Here is a 17445-nt window from a genome sequence, read left to right as displayed (position 1 = left end):
ATATTGACATGGAAATGATAGATATTTTATTCCAGTAGACACACAGAGTATTCCAGCCAGGTATATTAAAAAAAAAAAAAAAGAATACAGAAAATAATTCTTAGACCAGTTTTTTTACTTAATTAGTCAATTCTTGTCTGCCTTAACAGAGCTACTACTCTTGGCTATTAACAGATGTTTAGAATGTGCCACACAAATACTGTGCTAAGAACTTTGAAAAGATCATCTTACTTTATCTCTACAATAAACTAATGAGATAGATTATATTACTTCTCTTTAGTTGATGAGAAAATTAATGCTGTAGTTCATACAGCCACTAAGAGGTATAGTCAACGAATGTGGTGTGACTCCATAGTCTGTACACTTGCCCACATCCTGTATAGTCCCTTTGTGTGCAGGTTGCCTAGATCAGATCCTCTTCTGATCATTAATGGGCATTCTTTATGCCTGCATGAGTTTGTCATTCTTTTTTTTTTATTTTTTATTTATGATAGTCACACAGAGAGAGGGGGGTGGGCAGAGATATAGGCAGAGGGAGAAGCAGGCTCCATGCACCGGGAGCCCGATGTGGATCCCGAGTCTCCAGGATCCCGAGTCTCCAGGATCGCGCCCTGGGCCAAAGGCAGGCGCCAAACCGCTGCGCCACCCAGGGATCCCGAGTTTGTCATTCTTGATTTGTTTTCTCTTGTCTTCCATCCAAATCATATCAACTTACTTCCTCCTTCCCTTGGGAGGTGTCAACTGTTGTCTTTGTAGCCCACAACTGCTTTACCATTGCATAATAGACAAAATCTTTTGTAAACATTAGTCTTTTCATCAAAGACTAAAATATCTGTGGAATTACAAACTGAATAAAGTTAGTGCACAGGAAGGACTCAGAAGAAAATCTGTAATTTTGAACCTGAACGAAAAGGAAATACAAGAGGAAAGATGTATTTTTGAGTAGGAGAGAAAGAAGTAAACATATTTATCATTCTTACAATTATTAAGGAAGTAAGTTATGTTCTTTACCTATGAGAGTAACAAAAGAATTATGAGTTGAATGAATTTACTTTCTCAGTATCAAAAAAAGATGGTACAAAATGTGTTTCTCAATTATAGTGAAATGCTTTATAGGAGAAATTTTAGTTGATTCCTTTTTAAAATTTTTTATTTTGCACTTGGCTCCTGGTGAATGGTTATAACTAACGCTTATTATAGAATGTACTTATTTCTGTGGTTCAAATTATTTCGGATGGATGTGATTTAGTATTTCTCTTTTACCTTAGTGATGTTACCCTTGACTCAATATTAGCATTAAGATGTTTCTACTGAATATTCAAATCGAGGTGGACAAGAACACAATTTTTTTTCTCACTGAAAAACAGTCTAAGATAAAACAAATTATTCTAGCTAAAAAAAAAAAAAAACCTGAAATTTACACTAGCTTTTTTTTTCAATGGAAAACCCTAATCCAATTTTTCTGCATAAATAAAATATGCATTTTATAGACTATATGAGAACACAATCACATCTACTGATGAAAAACTGACTTCTGCCTATGGTGTCACACCTTCAGGTTCCGGATTATTTCTACAGGCATGTAACATCCCTATGGATCAGTTTCGGTTTGAAAGAACTAGAATTAAGATTAGGCAAGACAGGTAACTAAACACCAGAAAAGTAACAGCACTTTTTGTAAAATGTCATGTGTACCCAGGACTACTGTAGCAAAGTATCACATGCTGGATGGCACAAAACAACAGGCATTTTCTTGTCTTGCAGCTTTGGAGACCAGAAGTCTGAAGTGAAGGTGTTGGCAAGGCTATTCTCTTCCTGAAGTTTACAGGTAAAGGAACTTCCCCTGCCTCTCTTCTGAGGCTTAATTCCTGTAGCCTATACCGTGCTCTGGCTTTTAGTAAATGCTTCTCTCCAATCTTGTGTCTTCACGTGACATTATCCCTGTGTATATTTGCATCCTCTTCCCTCTATTTGTGTCTGTCTTTGGGTCCAAATGTCCCCATTTTATAAGAACGCTGGTCATAATGGATTAGGGCTAAGCACAATGACCTATTGAAACTTGTTTACCTTGTAAAGACTTTATTTCTAAATAAGCTTACATTTGGAGGTACAGCGGGTTAGGATTTCAACATATCTTTTGTGGGTACACAGTTCAGCCCGTTACACACACACATATATATAAAGTCACACATTTAAAGTCACACATTTAAAGCTTTTGTGCTGAAATATTGGATGCAGATTGCCGTTGATATTGATGTCCTCATGTTTATTGCTTCATGCAGACTAACTGCATTATTTAACTTATTTTTAATTGAACTCATTCAGGGTCCTATATATTATCAAAATACATTTCTTTTCCTTTCCTTTTGTATAATTCAACATGACAGAATATAGACTCAATGAGAAATTCATAGTATTATCCCAACAACAATCTAGAAAAGAGATGCTATAAGCAATAAGCAACAAATATGTATCACACGACTGTAACAAAAAAGTGAAGATCCATAATTATGAGCAATAATAATAACTAGACATTAATCTACATTTAAATACATATTAAAGAAATCACCTATGGTTAGTATGTGAGTTTAACTGTAGACATGAGTTTAAAAAGTTAACTATCGGCAACCCTGGTGGCTCAGCGGTTTAGGGCTGCCTGCAGCCCAGGGCGTGATCCTGGAGACTGGGGATCGAGTCCCACATCAGGTTCCCTGCATGGGGCCTGCTTCTCCTTCTGCCTGTGTCTCTGCCTGCCTCTCTCGCTCGCTCGCTCTGTGTCTCTCATGAATAAATTAAAAAAATCTTTAAAAAAAAAGTTAACTATCAAGTTAAAAAGGTAAATCCCAGTCTCTAAGCTTATGTTCTTTTATATTTATTTAGCACAGTTTAGAGACAAACTATTAATATTTATAACTATCAAAACCATTAGAAGTTCAATGAGTTGTTATTGTGTATGCATCTCATCAGTGAAGTGAAATTCTTAGTACATTCTGTCTTGACTAGGATTGTCTATACAGAAAGACTTTGAACAGTTGTTAGAATATGGTGCTATTGCTGCTACTACTACTACTACCACTACTACTACTAGCTAACACTTAACCAGATGTTTTTATTTATTTAAGTGTCATGACAACACTATGAGGTAGGTACTATTATTGTTTGCAACAGATGAGGAAAAGGAGGCACAGAAATGTAAAGTAACTTGTCTGAGATCACATAGCAATTTGTCAGATCTGGGATTAGAAACCAGATGGTCTGAATTCAGGGAACAACTAATTATTACTGTTATGACAGAGCATTACAAATAATCCATATGGAATTATCATCATGCTTTTTTTGGTTGCTATTTTCCCTAATATTATTATTTTAAATCTAATATGGTTTGTCTTGACAAAGGAAGTAGAAATAGAGGCCTTATTTTAAAAATCAGCTAACTTTTCTTTGTGCTTACTTCATTTGATTTTTAGATTTTGGTCATAAAATGGACATTAAAGTGTATATTTTGAACTCTGTCTTGGATCTTGGTACACAGCAGTGACTGAAATATATAAAGATTCCTGACCATGTAAATGGTCATATCCTAATGAAAGAAGAGTATGCCAGCCTCTTAAATCTATGAAAACTCTCTCTCTCATGTCTGAATGGCAATCAGCTAATAATTTATTTATTTTTTATTATTTTTCATTTTTAACATTTATTTTCAATTCAATTTGCCAGCATACTAATAATTTAGTCTATTCATTTGCAAATTATAATACAGTAGAATGAGATAATTACCCTAAAATATTTTAATTTTAATGTCTTTTTTTAAGATTTAATTTATTTGAGAGAGCAAAAGCAGGAGGAGAGTCAGAGGGAGAGGGAGAAACAGACTCCTCACTGAGCAGGGAGCCCGACATGGGGCTCCATCTCAGGACCCTGGGATCATGACCTGAGCCCATGGCAGACACTTAACTGACTGAGCCATTCAGGTACCACTTTAATGTCTTTTAATTGTGAATTATCTGAAGAATAGTAAAGTTTAGAGACACCAATAGTATTTTATACTGCTAATTCAAATTCATTGGTCTCAATTTTCTAATGTCTTGAAGAATACAACTTTGAATGATTCTAGATATATGCAAATCAGTTATTTATTTATTTATTTATTTATTTATTTATGATTTTATTTATTTATTCGTGAGAGACACACAGAGAGAGAGGCAGAGACAGGCAGAGGGAGAAGCAGGCTCCATTCAGGGAGCCCAATGTGGGGCTCGATGCCAGGACTCCAGGACCAAACCCTGAGCCAAAGACAGACATTCAACTGCTGAGCCACCCAGGGATCCTACAAACCACTATTATATCTGAGTTATAGAGTACATGCCTATATAAAATTACATGACTAAAATTTAACTTTTTAACAGAATAAGCCACATATATAGTAGTTACTAAACTCTCTTAAGCTTGTTTATCATATTAACCTGATTTAAAGGTATAAATATAATCTGGAGGATTAAGCATTCTTGAGAAGATTTTTTTTTAAATATTTTATTTTTAAGTATTCTCTAAACCCATCATGGGGCTCAAACTCATGACCCTGAGATCAAGAATCACATGCATTACTGACTGAGCCAGCCACGTGCCCAGGGAAGACTTCTAAATAGCAAACATAGTACCAACAAAGTGTTACTGATTGAATGTGTTTCTACCAAGGCCAGTTGTTTATTTTACTCATTTTTAAAAAGAGTTTATCTTTAATTAATCTCCACAGCCAATGTAGGGCTCGAACTCACATCTCTGAGATCAATAGTCATATCTCTACTGACTGAGCCAGCCAGGCATCCCTCTCTTTTTTTAAAGTTTTTATCATAATTCCAGTTAGTTAACATACAGTGTTATATTAATTTCAGGTGTACAATATAGTGATTCAACACTTCCATACAACACCTGGTGCTCATCACAAGTGCCCTCCTTAATCCCCAACCCCTGTTTCACCATCCTCTTACCCACTTCCCCTCTAGTAACCATAAGTCTGTTCTCTATAATTAAGAGTCTGTTTTCTGGTTTGTCTTTCTTTTGTTTTTCTTCCTTTTATATATTTATTTTGTTATTTATTTATTTATTTATTTATTTATTTTTGTTTTGTTTTGTTTTTTTTAATTCCATATATGAGTGAAATAATTTGGTATTTATTTTTCTCTTACTTATTTTGCTTGGCATTATATTTGTAGCTCCATCCATGTCATTGCAAATGTCAAGATTTCATTCTTTTTTTTATGGCTGAATAATATTTTTTTGCATATATGTATACCACATCTTTTTTTATCCATTGAAGGATATTTGGGTTCCTTCCATATCTTGGCTGTTGTAGATAATGCTGCAGTAAACATACAGGTACACATATCAATTTGGATTAGTGTTCTTGCTAGATCATAAGGTTGTTTTATTCTTAACTATTTTAGCAATCTCCATCCTGTTTTCTACAGTGGCTGCACCAGTTTGTATTTCCACCAACAGTGCATAAGTGTTCCTTTTTCTCCATGTCCTCACAAACACCAGTTGTTTTTTGTGTGTTTGTTTTTAGCCATTTTGACAGGTATGAGATGATATCTCATTATAGTTGAGATATTTTACTCATTCTTTTTTTTTTTAAGATTTTATTTATTTGTTCATGAGAGACACAGAGAGAGGTAGAGACATAGCAGAGGGGGAAGCAGGCTCCATGCAGGAAGCCTGATGTGGGACTCAATCCCAGGACCTTGAGATCACACCCTGAGCCAAAGGCAGACGCTCAACCACTGAGCCAGCCACAGGGGAAACAGGCATCCCTTGTTTCTTTTTTTTTTTAAAGTTTTTTTTTTTAATTTTTTTAATTTATTTATTTATGATAGTCACACACAGAGAGAGAGAGAGAGGCGGAGACATAGGCAGAGGGAGAAGCAGGCTCCATGCACCAGGAGCCCGACGTGGGATTCGATCCCGGGTCTCCAGGATCGCGCCCTGGGCCAAAGGCAGGCGCCAAACCGCTGCGCCACCCAGGGATCCCAGGCATCCCTTGTTTCTAAATATATTATCTCAATTTGTATGTTATCTGTCTAATTTAATTAGCTCTTTTATTTATGGCATTTACTCTGGACTTTTATATTTTATTTTGTGTTCTATGAAGAAAATGGGATTGAATGCTTAGTTAACCTAATGCTTAGTTAGGTTTTTTCTTAAATTATAGTCTTTTTCTTGTTATTTTTACTTCCAATACTGTTCTACAATCTTAAGAAAAAAAAAGGTAACTGAATTTTTAGAACTATGCATTTGAGAGTTGGTCCCTAAAAAAAAAAAACAAAAAACAAAAAACACAGGGAACAATCCTCCACAGATTCACACTGCATTTGGGCCAGGATGTTGCAGTTTGATACTAATTTTCTCACCTTCCAGTCTTTTGAAGGAGTAGAATGACACTAAATACCACTTAGCCATACTCTTGTGTTTTCTAACTTTTGAATGAAATTCTGTGTACTTTCTAACCATGTACTAAAGACATAGAAGCAATAACAGTTTTATTAACAGTGGCTGGACAGTGACCAGCATCTTCTATTTTTGTACTTCATAGGAAAATATCAGTGCAAAGAATTCCAGCTTGTTTTCTGATTTTTTTTGAAATTTTAAATTTTTTTCTGATTTTTTTTTTTCCTGAAAGGAGTTATAATCTGTTTAAAGGGGAAAAATATGGTAAGTGGCTTAAAGAGATTTCACCTTTATGGGACTTAATTCTTCAGTGTAGAGGAAAATTGAATTTATATTGCAGGTGAAACTTAAGAATCCAAACCACTTAGCTTGCCACAAGGGCTTCTTGCTTTTAATACTTCACTTCAGAAATTAAAGACAGGCCTTATTTAGTCAAAGTATTCTACAATATTTTCCCTAACCTTCATATTTGCATATAAATGTCCTTTTTGTGGAAACATTAAAGGTTCTTTATACCATTTCTAATGCTTACAGCAAGCATTGGCGACTCCAAAGTATAGCTACTCTAACATTAAACTAGAGTGCATTATTATCTACGTGAAATTATTTAAAATATGTGATGTGTTCTGATTTCATTCTAGATTTACCACTTAGAAAGTCGTGATGATCTTCAAGCAATATGACTTAAAAATTGTTCCAGTCTGTTCTGGCATATCTCTTTTACGTGTGTATTTCTCTTGATCAATGTATTGAGTTTTTGCTTGAATTATGACTTCATGCTTCAAAGCCCTTACTATCAAGTCTTTGTACAAAAGATTTCAATGTTAATTTTTTATTAATAAAACTTTATGTTGTGAAATATTTTTAGATTTGTTAAAGAATTACAAAAAGAGTGCAGAGAGTTACTGCATGCCCTTCAGCCATTTTCCTTTTAAGTTGACATCCTACATAACCAAGGCACACTTGTCAAAATGATAAATTAGCATTGGTATTTTACTATTAAAAAAAATCTAGTCTTTGTTCAGATTCTTCCATTGAATGTCTATGAATGTCTCTTTTCTGTTCCAGGATCAAATTTCTATCCCAGGATACACAGTGAATGTAGCCAATATTAGTTTGGAAGCACTGGGGTTTTATTCATTGCCTTCCTTCATTAAGCTCTGTTTGGGCTTGCTCGATGGTCCTGAGAAGGTCCTGTGTTCCTGCTGCTCTCATCAATTGCACACTCATTTGAATTCCCTGGTCTCAGTAGCTTCCGTGTCTAAATTGTTGAATTGATGTTCTCAGTGGAATTCATAGCCATCAATGACAATAGATGGTAGAGAGAGATGACAATGGCAAGCAAAAAGAACATAGAAAAAGAGGTTTAGTTAAGTTCTTTTTGGTAGACAGATCTCATGCATGAGATCTCAATTTACAATGTTTGCCCATTATTGCAACACCATGAAAAGACCTAGGATGTCTTAAATATTCACAAGACAACAGGACCCAGGACATCAATTAATACCATACACTCAGCCTTTGGAACTGAGTATATTAGGTTTAGTTTTCCTAAATCAGTCAAAAACTAAGATTATTTTTATATAAAATGTGTCATTTAGCAAGTTAGTGGGTTAAAAATCTTAAGGATTATACATTTAAATATTTTGAAATGTGTCTTAGTTATATGTATGTATATGTTATGTATATACTTATACACACATATAATTTAGATATGTTTAAAGATATTTTAAAGTATAACCTTTAAGATTTTTAATCCACTATCTTTTTTAACAAATATATATGTGTATACATGCATACATGTATTTAGTGCTAGAAATTTTTCTCTTAGCACTGCTTTAGTCCTTCAAATTTTGATTTTTTTTTTTTGCATTTTTAGATTACCATTTGAATTTATGGATACTGTCTTTTTAAATTTCTCATTTATTTTTGGCTCTTAGGGCAATGCTATCTTTTCCTTTTTTTTTTTTTAAGATTTTATTTATTTATTCATGAGAGACACAGAGAGAGAGAAGCAGAGACACAGGCAGAGGGAGAAGCAGTCTCACTGCTGGGAGCTCGATGTGGGACTCGATCCTAGATCCTGGGATCATGACCCAAGTCAAAGGCAGATGCTCAACCACTGAGCCACCTAGGCATCCCTAATGCTATCTTTTCCATAGGGAAAAAAAACAAGTTCAACTCAAAAAAGAAATTTGAAATGTGGGGACACCTCAGGGGCTCAGTAGATTAACCATCTGCCTTTGGCTCAGGTCATGATCTTGGGGTTCTGGGGTTGAGTTCTGCAACAGGCTCCCTGTTCAGTGGGGAGTCTACTTGTCCCTCTGCCCTTCCCCTGCTCATTCTGTCTCTCTCTTTCTCTCTCACTCTCATGCACAGCACACACACACACACACAGAAGCTGTCTCCAAAATAAATAAATAAAATCTTAAGAAAAAAAAAGAAATTTGAAATGTAGGACAGGACAAAACCAAGAGTGGGGGGAAAGGGTGGGGGTATGGGTGACAGGAAAGGGTAGTGGGAGGGAATAGCAAAAGAAAGAGATAAGATGTTGCCATAAGACAGAGGGTCTCTTTGTCCCCTCTCTGGAGGAATGACCCAAATATTTAGGTGATAATACCCCCTTTCCATATATACACTGCAGGGCTGGTTTTATTTGTTTGTTTGTTTTGTTTTATTTTGTTTTGTGTTTAAGGATTTTATTTATCTGTTTATGAGAGACACAGAAAAAAGGCAGAGACATAGGCAGAGGCAGAAGCAGGCTCCTCGTAGGGAGCCTGAGGTGGGACTTGATCCCAGAACTCCAGGAGCACACCCTGAGCCAAAGGCAGATGCTCGACCACTGAGCCACCCAGGAGTCCCTGGGTTGTGTTTTTATTAAGAAATGACGGGGGATGGGGAGAGCCTTTCTGGAGGCTTTAGGGACCAAGTCTAGTCCTTCTTCCCCTTCTGGGCCCCCTTCTCTAACCAAAGGAAAAGGAAGGAATTCAACATGTGAAGGAGGATGAGTAAGAGGGAAGATCCCACTTAACAGAGTGGGGTAGACTCCTGAAAAGGAAACAGCTCAGGATAGAGCTTGGAAAGAGACTAAAAATGGAGATACTACTGTTAACAGCTCCCCTGAAGCTAAGAGAGGAGCAGGTAAATTCCTGGAAATTAGGACGTCAATAGCCTGGATTCCTCTTCAAAACTGCTCTGGAATAGAAAACCTTACCTTTTCTCATACATACTTCTACCTGCTATAAGGTAGCTTGGCTTACTTTCCCCTGGGTTAACACACAGGCTTAGGATAATGGCCATGGATCTGAGCTTCCAACACGTGGATCTAAATGGGATCTGATGAGGCCCAGCTTCTTAGAGAATTATCTTCAAAAAGCAAAGGGAAATATAAGCTGGGCAGATGGGAGAAGTGAACACCAAAAGGAAATACAGGGCTACCTAGAATGGCAGAAATCTAAGTTTCCCAAGAGTAGGAGAGGAGACATTGAACAAACAACAAAATATTTATTGAGCTTCTATGATGTGCCAAACACTGTTCTAGGGCCACATCCTCCAATAAAGGAAACAAACAAAAAAACAAGATAGAGGCAAAAATGCAAATTCTGAGGGAGAGGACAGGGATGGTTGGGGAAGAAGGCTGAGAGAACTGAGAAGCCTGAGGTGATGGTGCTCTGCCTGAGTCCTCCGCTTCTGCTGTGGCATCCTGGTATTGCTGGTACTTGAAGACAAAGTTGTTCATATTGCTCTCAGCTTCAGTGAACTCCATCTCGTCCATGCCCTCACCTGTGTACTGGAGGAAGGCCTTGCACCATTATGTGACTGTGAACTGCTCTGAGATGGGCCTGAAGAGCTCCTAGATGGCCGTGCTATTTCTGATGAAGGTGGCTGCATCTTGAGACCACAGGGTGTGATACCACAGACAGCTGTCTTGACATTGGTGGGGATCCATTCCACAATGTAGCTGCTATTCTTGTTTTGCACATTGAGCATCTGCTCATCTACCTCCTCATGGATATCCGACCATGAAAGACAGCAGCCATTGGTGAGATAATGGCCATGGCTAGAGTCACAGGCAGTCATCATGTTCTTGATATCAGAGACCTGCTGCATGAATTCAGGGACAGTGAGGGCCTACCTAATACTGTTGGCTTCCACTGCTGGTCACTGGGGCAAAGCCAGGCATGAAGAAGTGGAGAGGTGGGAAAGGCACCATGTTGACTGCCAGCTTGTAGAATTCTGTATTGTTTTTGACTGTATTTTTCTGTTTGGCTGTTTAGTGGTTGTTCTATTACATTATATGTGTGTGTGTCTGTGTGCCTGTGTCATATCTATATATTTGTATTATATCTTTATATCTATGTCTATATTGTGATATGTCTCACAGTCTATTGGTGTCATTTCCTCAGCAGTTTTTTTTCCCTTTTTTTTCTCAGCAGTTTAAGTGAAATGTAGAAAACTCATCTCCCTTTATCTCCTTTTATCCTCCTCCATTTATAATATTTAAAAATATTTCCTTCATATATATTTAAAATAATATCAGTGTTAGAATTTTTGCTTCAACCATCAATAATTTTAAAAACTAAAAAGAAGGAAAGTCTATTTTATTTACCCATAATTTTCCTTACTGTATTCCTTAGCAACACATTTTCCTTCATCTGATGTTATCTTGAATTTTTCTTCATTGTTGAAGGATATTTTTACTTTATATCAGACTCTAGGTTGAGAGAGTTTTGTTGTTGTTTTTGCACTAGAAAAATACTGTACCACTCCTTCTGCTCTCTACAGTAAGGTATTCTTTTTCTCTAGCCATTTCCAAGATTTGTTTTTAGTTTTTAAACTTTTATTATGATATGTCTTAGCATTGTTTTCTTTGGGTTTATCCTGCTTAGGGTTCACTCAACTTCTCAAATATGAAAGTTTATGTTCCTTAACATATTTGGGAAGTATTTAGCCATAATTTCTTTTAGCACTCTTTTAGCTTCATCATTTTTTTCTTTCCCTAAATCATTTGTTATAGTCCCAGAAATCCTTGGCGGTTTATCTATCTATCTATCTATCTATCATCTATCTATCTATCTATCTATCTATCTATCTATCTATCTATCTATCATCTACTGGGGTGTATATTCTTTTTGTTGTTCAGACTAATTAAAGGGTTAGATAAGAAAAATCCATTAAACATTCTCCCCTGTGATGTGACTGAAAAAAATACAATAATAGAACACAATTGTCTTTGTAATGAAAAATATTTATATAGTTATAATAAGATAAATGCTGTTATGGACTATAAGCCTTTATGGCAATTAATATTAAAAAAAATTCAAGCTTAGTTAACATTATTGAATATAAGGTAAATGTTACCAACTTTGCAATAAAAATATGCTGGTGGCAGAAACTGAATGATAGAGTGATGAGAGGTGGGAGAATGATAATACTATCAACTTGCAAAGTAAGGAGTCAAAAGATCATATTTGAGAATGATGGAATAAAAAATAAGAGTTTGAACTGTTAAGCATTTCATAGTAACTGTGTAAAATATGACTGGGTGCTCATCAAACTTTATTTTTAGTACAGCTAATCAAAGTTTCTAGCTACAGCTTGCCACAATTATGGCCAGTGAAATGTAGAAAAAAGTAATATACACTATATGTTGACTTCTCAAAATCATATCGTGTTTTAATTTTCTACATTTTTTTCATGCTTTTCTTATATAGCTTTATTTTCCCTGGAATTGCTTATTATCTTTTTTTTCCTGAAAGATAAAATATTTCCCTTCCTCACCATATCTTTATTATTTTTGGCATCTCATTCAATCATTCTATTTCTTGGTATCTGTTGTATTCTTCTTTCTTATACCTGCTGACTACTTTCTCTGATTTGAACATTCACATCATACTTGGACTATGGCTTTCCTGGATAGCTTTTAAAAATTTTTCCTCATGATTCTACTTTTAATTGTTGAGACATTCTATGCTTTCATAAAATCTGCCAGATTTTCAGAACTTATGAGTAAGAAGAGGTGAATATTTGTGCCAAAATTGCCACCTGAAACCAGAAGCCCGTGTTAGCATTATAAATTTTACGTGATTCAAATTAATTGCAAACAACAAGCCAGGGAATATGTCATAGAAGCAATAAGGTATATATTATCCATGAATGCATCCTAATATTATGTCCTGTTTTTATTCATCTTAGAAAAGATGGCAGATATTTTATATTTATATATTAATAGTATATAATATATAACACTTAGTGTATATCTTCCAACATCTGAATAGAATTGTATAATCGCTGGAAAACAACTTTCAAAAGTTAGGCAGGAAAGAATGGTGTCCTCATTTAGGGGAATTGTTAATAACATATCTCTTTTTTATAGTTACTCATCTTAACATGCATCTTATCTCTAATGATCCCACAAGGCTGGCAAGGAGTGAAAGTGATGGTGGTGAAGAGATATTCCAAGTGTAAATGATAGATTAATTGATTAACTTGTAAGTATTTGAATACATAAAAATCTTGAAATCAGGCCCTGTAATTAGTTAATGTAAGCTTTCTATGTTACCAGTAACAAGATGCTAAGATCTCTTAGATTTTATCTCATTGTTTGCCCACTTCTTAATGGAAGAGAAACTGTGCAAGCCAGTAAGATTCTTGTAGGCCTATATTAGAAAATGTTTAATAGTAACATATTGGTAAGTTATTTTAAAACTTAGTGTTAATAATTTTATACTGGTTTAATCTTCCCAAAATTGTATGAGCACTCTGCTATCAATTTAGCAGGATTTCAACCATTGTGAAATATAGTAAGTTAATGTTTCTGTTTCAGCTCAACACTTACCAGACTGCTTTGCTCAAAATAAGTATTATATTAAACTTTAGTAAATGATTGTTTTTTGGATTATTGAAACTAAATCTATGGTTGTAGTATGGAAAAAAACCTTTTGAGGAAATAAAACGGGCTTTATTTTAGAGAAAGAATATTGAAAATGTTTTGGGTGAGCAGATGGCAGCTCTTGGGTTTATGTGTCTGGGCGAGACATAATGTCATAGGCTATTGTGTAGAGAACACAGAATTATAAGCCAAACTGAAATTTACAGTGGCAGAGTCAGTGGCAAAAGGGATACATGAGACAAAATGGCTTAATGCTCTTATTGTTTCCTGATGATATTATTTCCCATAACTAGAAATTCCTCTTATAATTATGAATTCAGCAAGATGTAAGATACATTTGTTCAGCCTTTCCTTTAAACATGGTGTTTTTTTCTTCATAAGAAATAAGTTACTAAAAAAAAATAAAAAAAAATTTAAAAAATAATAAAAAAAAGAAATAAGTTACTGAGCACATCCAGATTTGAAAATAATTCTATTTTATTTTAGATGCCTTAGATGTTCATTCAAAATTTGAAAAATTTTAGTAAGAAATGGGCTATCTGAATCATCTACCCAGAATTCTTATAATCCCTAAAAGGGCAATTAAAATTCTTGATAATTAAAGGCCTAATATTCAGCTAGCTGTTTAGTTTTAGATCAGGTTTGTGATTCTCTCTCTCTCTCTATATATATATTTTTTTCCCCATCTAAGAAGTTTGCTTTCTAGTTTTCTCAAGTTCAATAAAACTCTCTACTATCCATTATATATACATATATTTTTAAAAATTATTTTAAATTTTTATTTATTTACTTGAGAGGGAGAGCGAGAAAGAGCACAAGAAGTGGGGAGGGGGAGAGGGGAGGAAGAAGCAGACTCCCCGCTGAACAGAGAACCTGATGTGGAACTTGATATCAGGACCCTGGGATCATGACCTGAGCCCAAGGCAGACACTTAACTGACTGAGCCAACCAGGCACCCTATCCATTATGTATTTAATCAAAAAATATAAACATAATTCTAGACTCTTCTCTTATTCTTCTGCCCAATTCAGTACATTCCATCACCAATATTACTCTGAAATCCATTCACTTTTACTTGCGTCCATTGTCAATGTCCTTAACTAGGCTACATAGCCATACTTACCCAGTCTCCTCTTCTCCATTCTCCAGTATTTACCCTTTTTAAAATACAGACTTGAATATGTCATTTCTTTCTTAAAATCATTCAGCAGCTTCCAGTGGACCTTCAAAATAATGCTCCTAAAATTCCAATAATCTGACCTATAGTTAGTTGCCTTTCTAGTGTCATACGTACAAATCTATTTGCTCAATTCATGCCAGTCACTCTGGCTTTCTGTATAAGCAGATAATACTTTTTCCTGTTTCAATGTTTCTGTGCATACTGTTTCATATTCCTGGAATGTTCTATCCCTTCTCTTTACCTTATCTAAATGGTGGTCCTCCTTCAATTCCTAGTATGAATATTGCTATGACAGTAAACATTTCCTGATGCATGTAAATAAGCTGGATCCCCAAATTATACATTTCCCTATCACTATGAAAATCTACTCTCAACATTTTGCACATAACAATTTCTCAACAGCTAGTAAATAGTGGTACAGTTTTCCTTCACTGTTAAATGTTGAGAGTAAACTCCATAAGGTAAGGCACTATTTTGTTATAACCATGTCTATCATATGAATGCATGCTATTGTCTGGTAGGTATCAGGCATACAATAAATATTTATTAGCCAAGTGACAGATAAAGTAATTTAGAATTTAATATACAATTTTATATACCTACAAAATTTTCTTCCAAATATTTTTGCATCCCTTACCATGCTGCGCTTTGTCAGGATAGTAGATGAGATAAAAGGAGAACTGCAGAATGGGAAAGCAAAGAGGAAGGTAAGAGAAACACTGATATTGAAGAGTAATATTGTTTTATTTAAACATCACAAAACAAGATCCAGAAGTCTTTTCCATTTTTTTCTTTCAACACAAGCTTTGCCATATAGTTTAATCTTACTACTTAGAAGTTAATTAACTAGAATATTGTCTCCATATCTTTATTCCTATTGATTTTTTGACATTTATGCTGGTCATTAACACTTTCTTTACAAAGTGACCATGGGAAGGAAGGCAATTTGCGTCCTGTTGACAGATTTTGTAATATGATTGATGGGGGCAGAAGGTGAAACTATGTGGAAAAATGAGTTTTTTGCATTATCTGTGTATTTCATATATCACTGCCAGTATTTCTCAAACTGCAGGTCAAGACTCCAGAGGGAAGGGTTGCAATATAATTTAAGGGGTTTTATATATGGGAACTACTTGGAGGTGGAAATTGTGGGCTATATTGAGAGTATGAGTCTTCTTTTTTCCCTCAGCTCTCCAAACTTCTTTCTTTCTAATCTGTTACAATTTCTTTTTAACAAAAGCTTGCCAGTTAGAGGATATAAAATGGTTAAGTCATATTAGTCATAGTATAAGCACTTTAAAGTAAACAGTGTTAAAACTCACTGGTCTTTTCAATGCTGCCTGCAAATCTTGCACAGTGCCTTAAAATCAGTTAATATCTGTAGGTTGATTTGCTTTCCATTTATCAGAAAGAAGATGACTATATTATGAAAGAAATTATAAAAATGTGAAGGAGATGGGCACTACCTATTGTATTAAATACCGGTTACCTTAGAGAAGAAAAAAATGAAAGCTGAAAAAAATATTCTTACTTGATAAAGATGTTTGGGCTTCTGATAGAGTATCAACTCCAGGATTAACAATATTTTCAAGGTTATCTTTACATTTTATGTTTGGTCTCAGCCCTCAGTTATCCCATTATTTCCCATTTTTATATTTCCTTTTGCATCACTTCTCTGTTTTATCTAAGAAAATGTCCTTTTGTTTGTGGACTATGAAGATTTCTATTGCTTCCTAAAATTTTATTACCTAATTAACACACTCATGTTGAGTCAAGCAACTTTGGTTGAATATTGGACCCATGTAAACATTTTTCTTTGCAGTACATAAACATGGAAAATAATGGAATAAAATGTGAATCATTTTCCTTATCTAAATATTACCAAAAGAAATAAAAATTATGATAAAATTTCATTTTAGAATTGTTTGGTATAGGTGATCTTATCATTAACTGACAATCCAACTTAGAGTCTAATAGCTAGATAAGCTGATACCTGTAGTCATATATTCTATTTTCTTAGTATTCATCATTAAAATGAAATTAAAGGAATTGTCAACATTTCAGCTAGTTATTCTTCTAAAATATATTTCAATATTTTTGTATCAACATTTAAGGACAATTTTTGCAAGTGATAGACCCCCTACTCAAACTCTTTTAAGAATGAGAGAGGATTCATTGGCCAATAAAACTGATTTGCTAAGGTGACTTTCAGTTGGAAGGTGTGATGAACACCAGGATTCTCTCAGTTTACCTGCTGGTATCATTTCATTTCTCACACATTGCTTTCTTCCAAAACTAAAGCCATGGCATATGATAACATTTTTCTCACATCCTTATAGATTTACAAGAAAGAAGAGCAAGAACTTTCCTTTCCCAAATCATAGGGAGAGATTCTTGGTAACATGACCTGGATTAATATTCATGGCCTGACATGATAGAAAGTGGTTGCATTATGAATGGTCTGGCTTGCATTTCCAGCCCATTCCCAGTTAATCAAAAAAAAAAAAAAAAGAGTGTAGTACAGAATGAGGATATTATTGTGAATTCAGACAGTTGCCCCAATATGCATCTACAAAATTTTCATATGCAATTAAAAAATCCAAATTATATAACACACATGCAACACACACACACACATAGCAAGCCAAAAGCTCTGAGAAATATTGTGCACATTAAAATCTTAGGATACAAGGACTGTCTGAAGTCATTCAGTGTTATATTTCATAACTGTTTATTGAATTAAGATTTTTAAAATTTAAATTTTTATTTTATTTTTTAAAATATTTTATTTATTTATTCATGAGAAACACAGAGAGAGAGAGAGAGAGGCAGAGACACAGGTAGAGAGAGAAGCAGGCTCCATGCAGGGAGCCCGATGTAGGACTCGATCCCGGGACTCCAGGATCATGCCCTGGGCAGAAGGCAGGCA

The 17445-nt window shown here is 34.8% G+C and overlaps 1 long non-coding RNA gene and 1 pseudogene across 1 annotated transcript; one reads left to right on the top strand and one right to left on the bottom strand.

Annotated features, from left to right (window-relative positions):
* Nucleotides 1–1761: 1761 nt before the first annotated feature.
* Nucleotides 1762–7303, top strand: LOC125752473 (uncharacterized). The gene is made up of 2 exons (XR_007402037.1): nt 1762–1828; nt 7086–7303. It is a non-coding gene; the product is annotated as an uncharacterized LOC125752473 (long non-coding RNA).
* A 294-nt stretch (nt 7304–7597) lies between these two features.
* LOC112674771 (tubulin beta chain-like) lies at nt 7598–14478 on the bottom strand (annotated as a pseudogene).
* Between the last annotated feature and the right edge of the window lie 2967 nt (nt 14479–17445).

This window comes from Canis lupus, chromosome 14, assembly GCF_003254725.2.
Source record: "Canis lupus dingo isolate Sandy chromosome 14, ASM325472v2, whole genome shotgun sequence".
Taxonomy (NCBI): domain Eukaryota; kingdom Metazoa; phylum Chordata; class Mammalia; order Carnivora; family Canidae; genus Canis; species Canis lupus.
The sequence above is the reverse complement of the archived record's forward strand: the minus strand, read 5'-3'. Positions and strand labels throughout refer to the sequence as shown.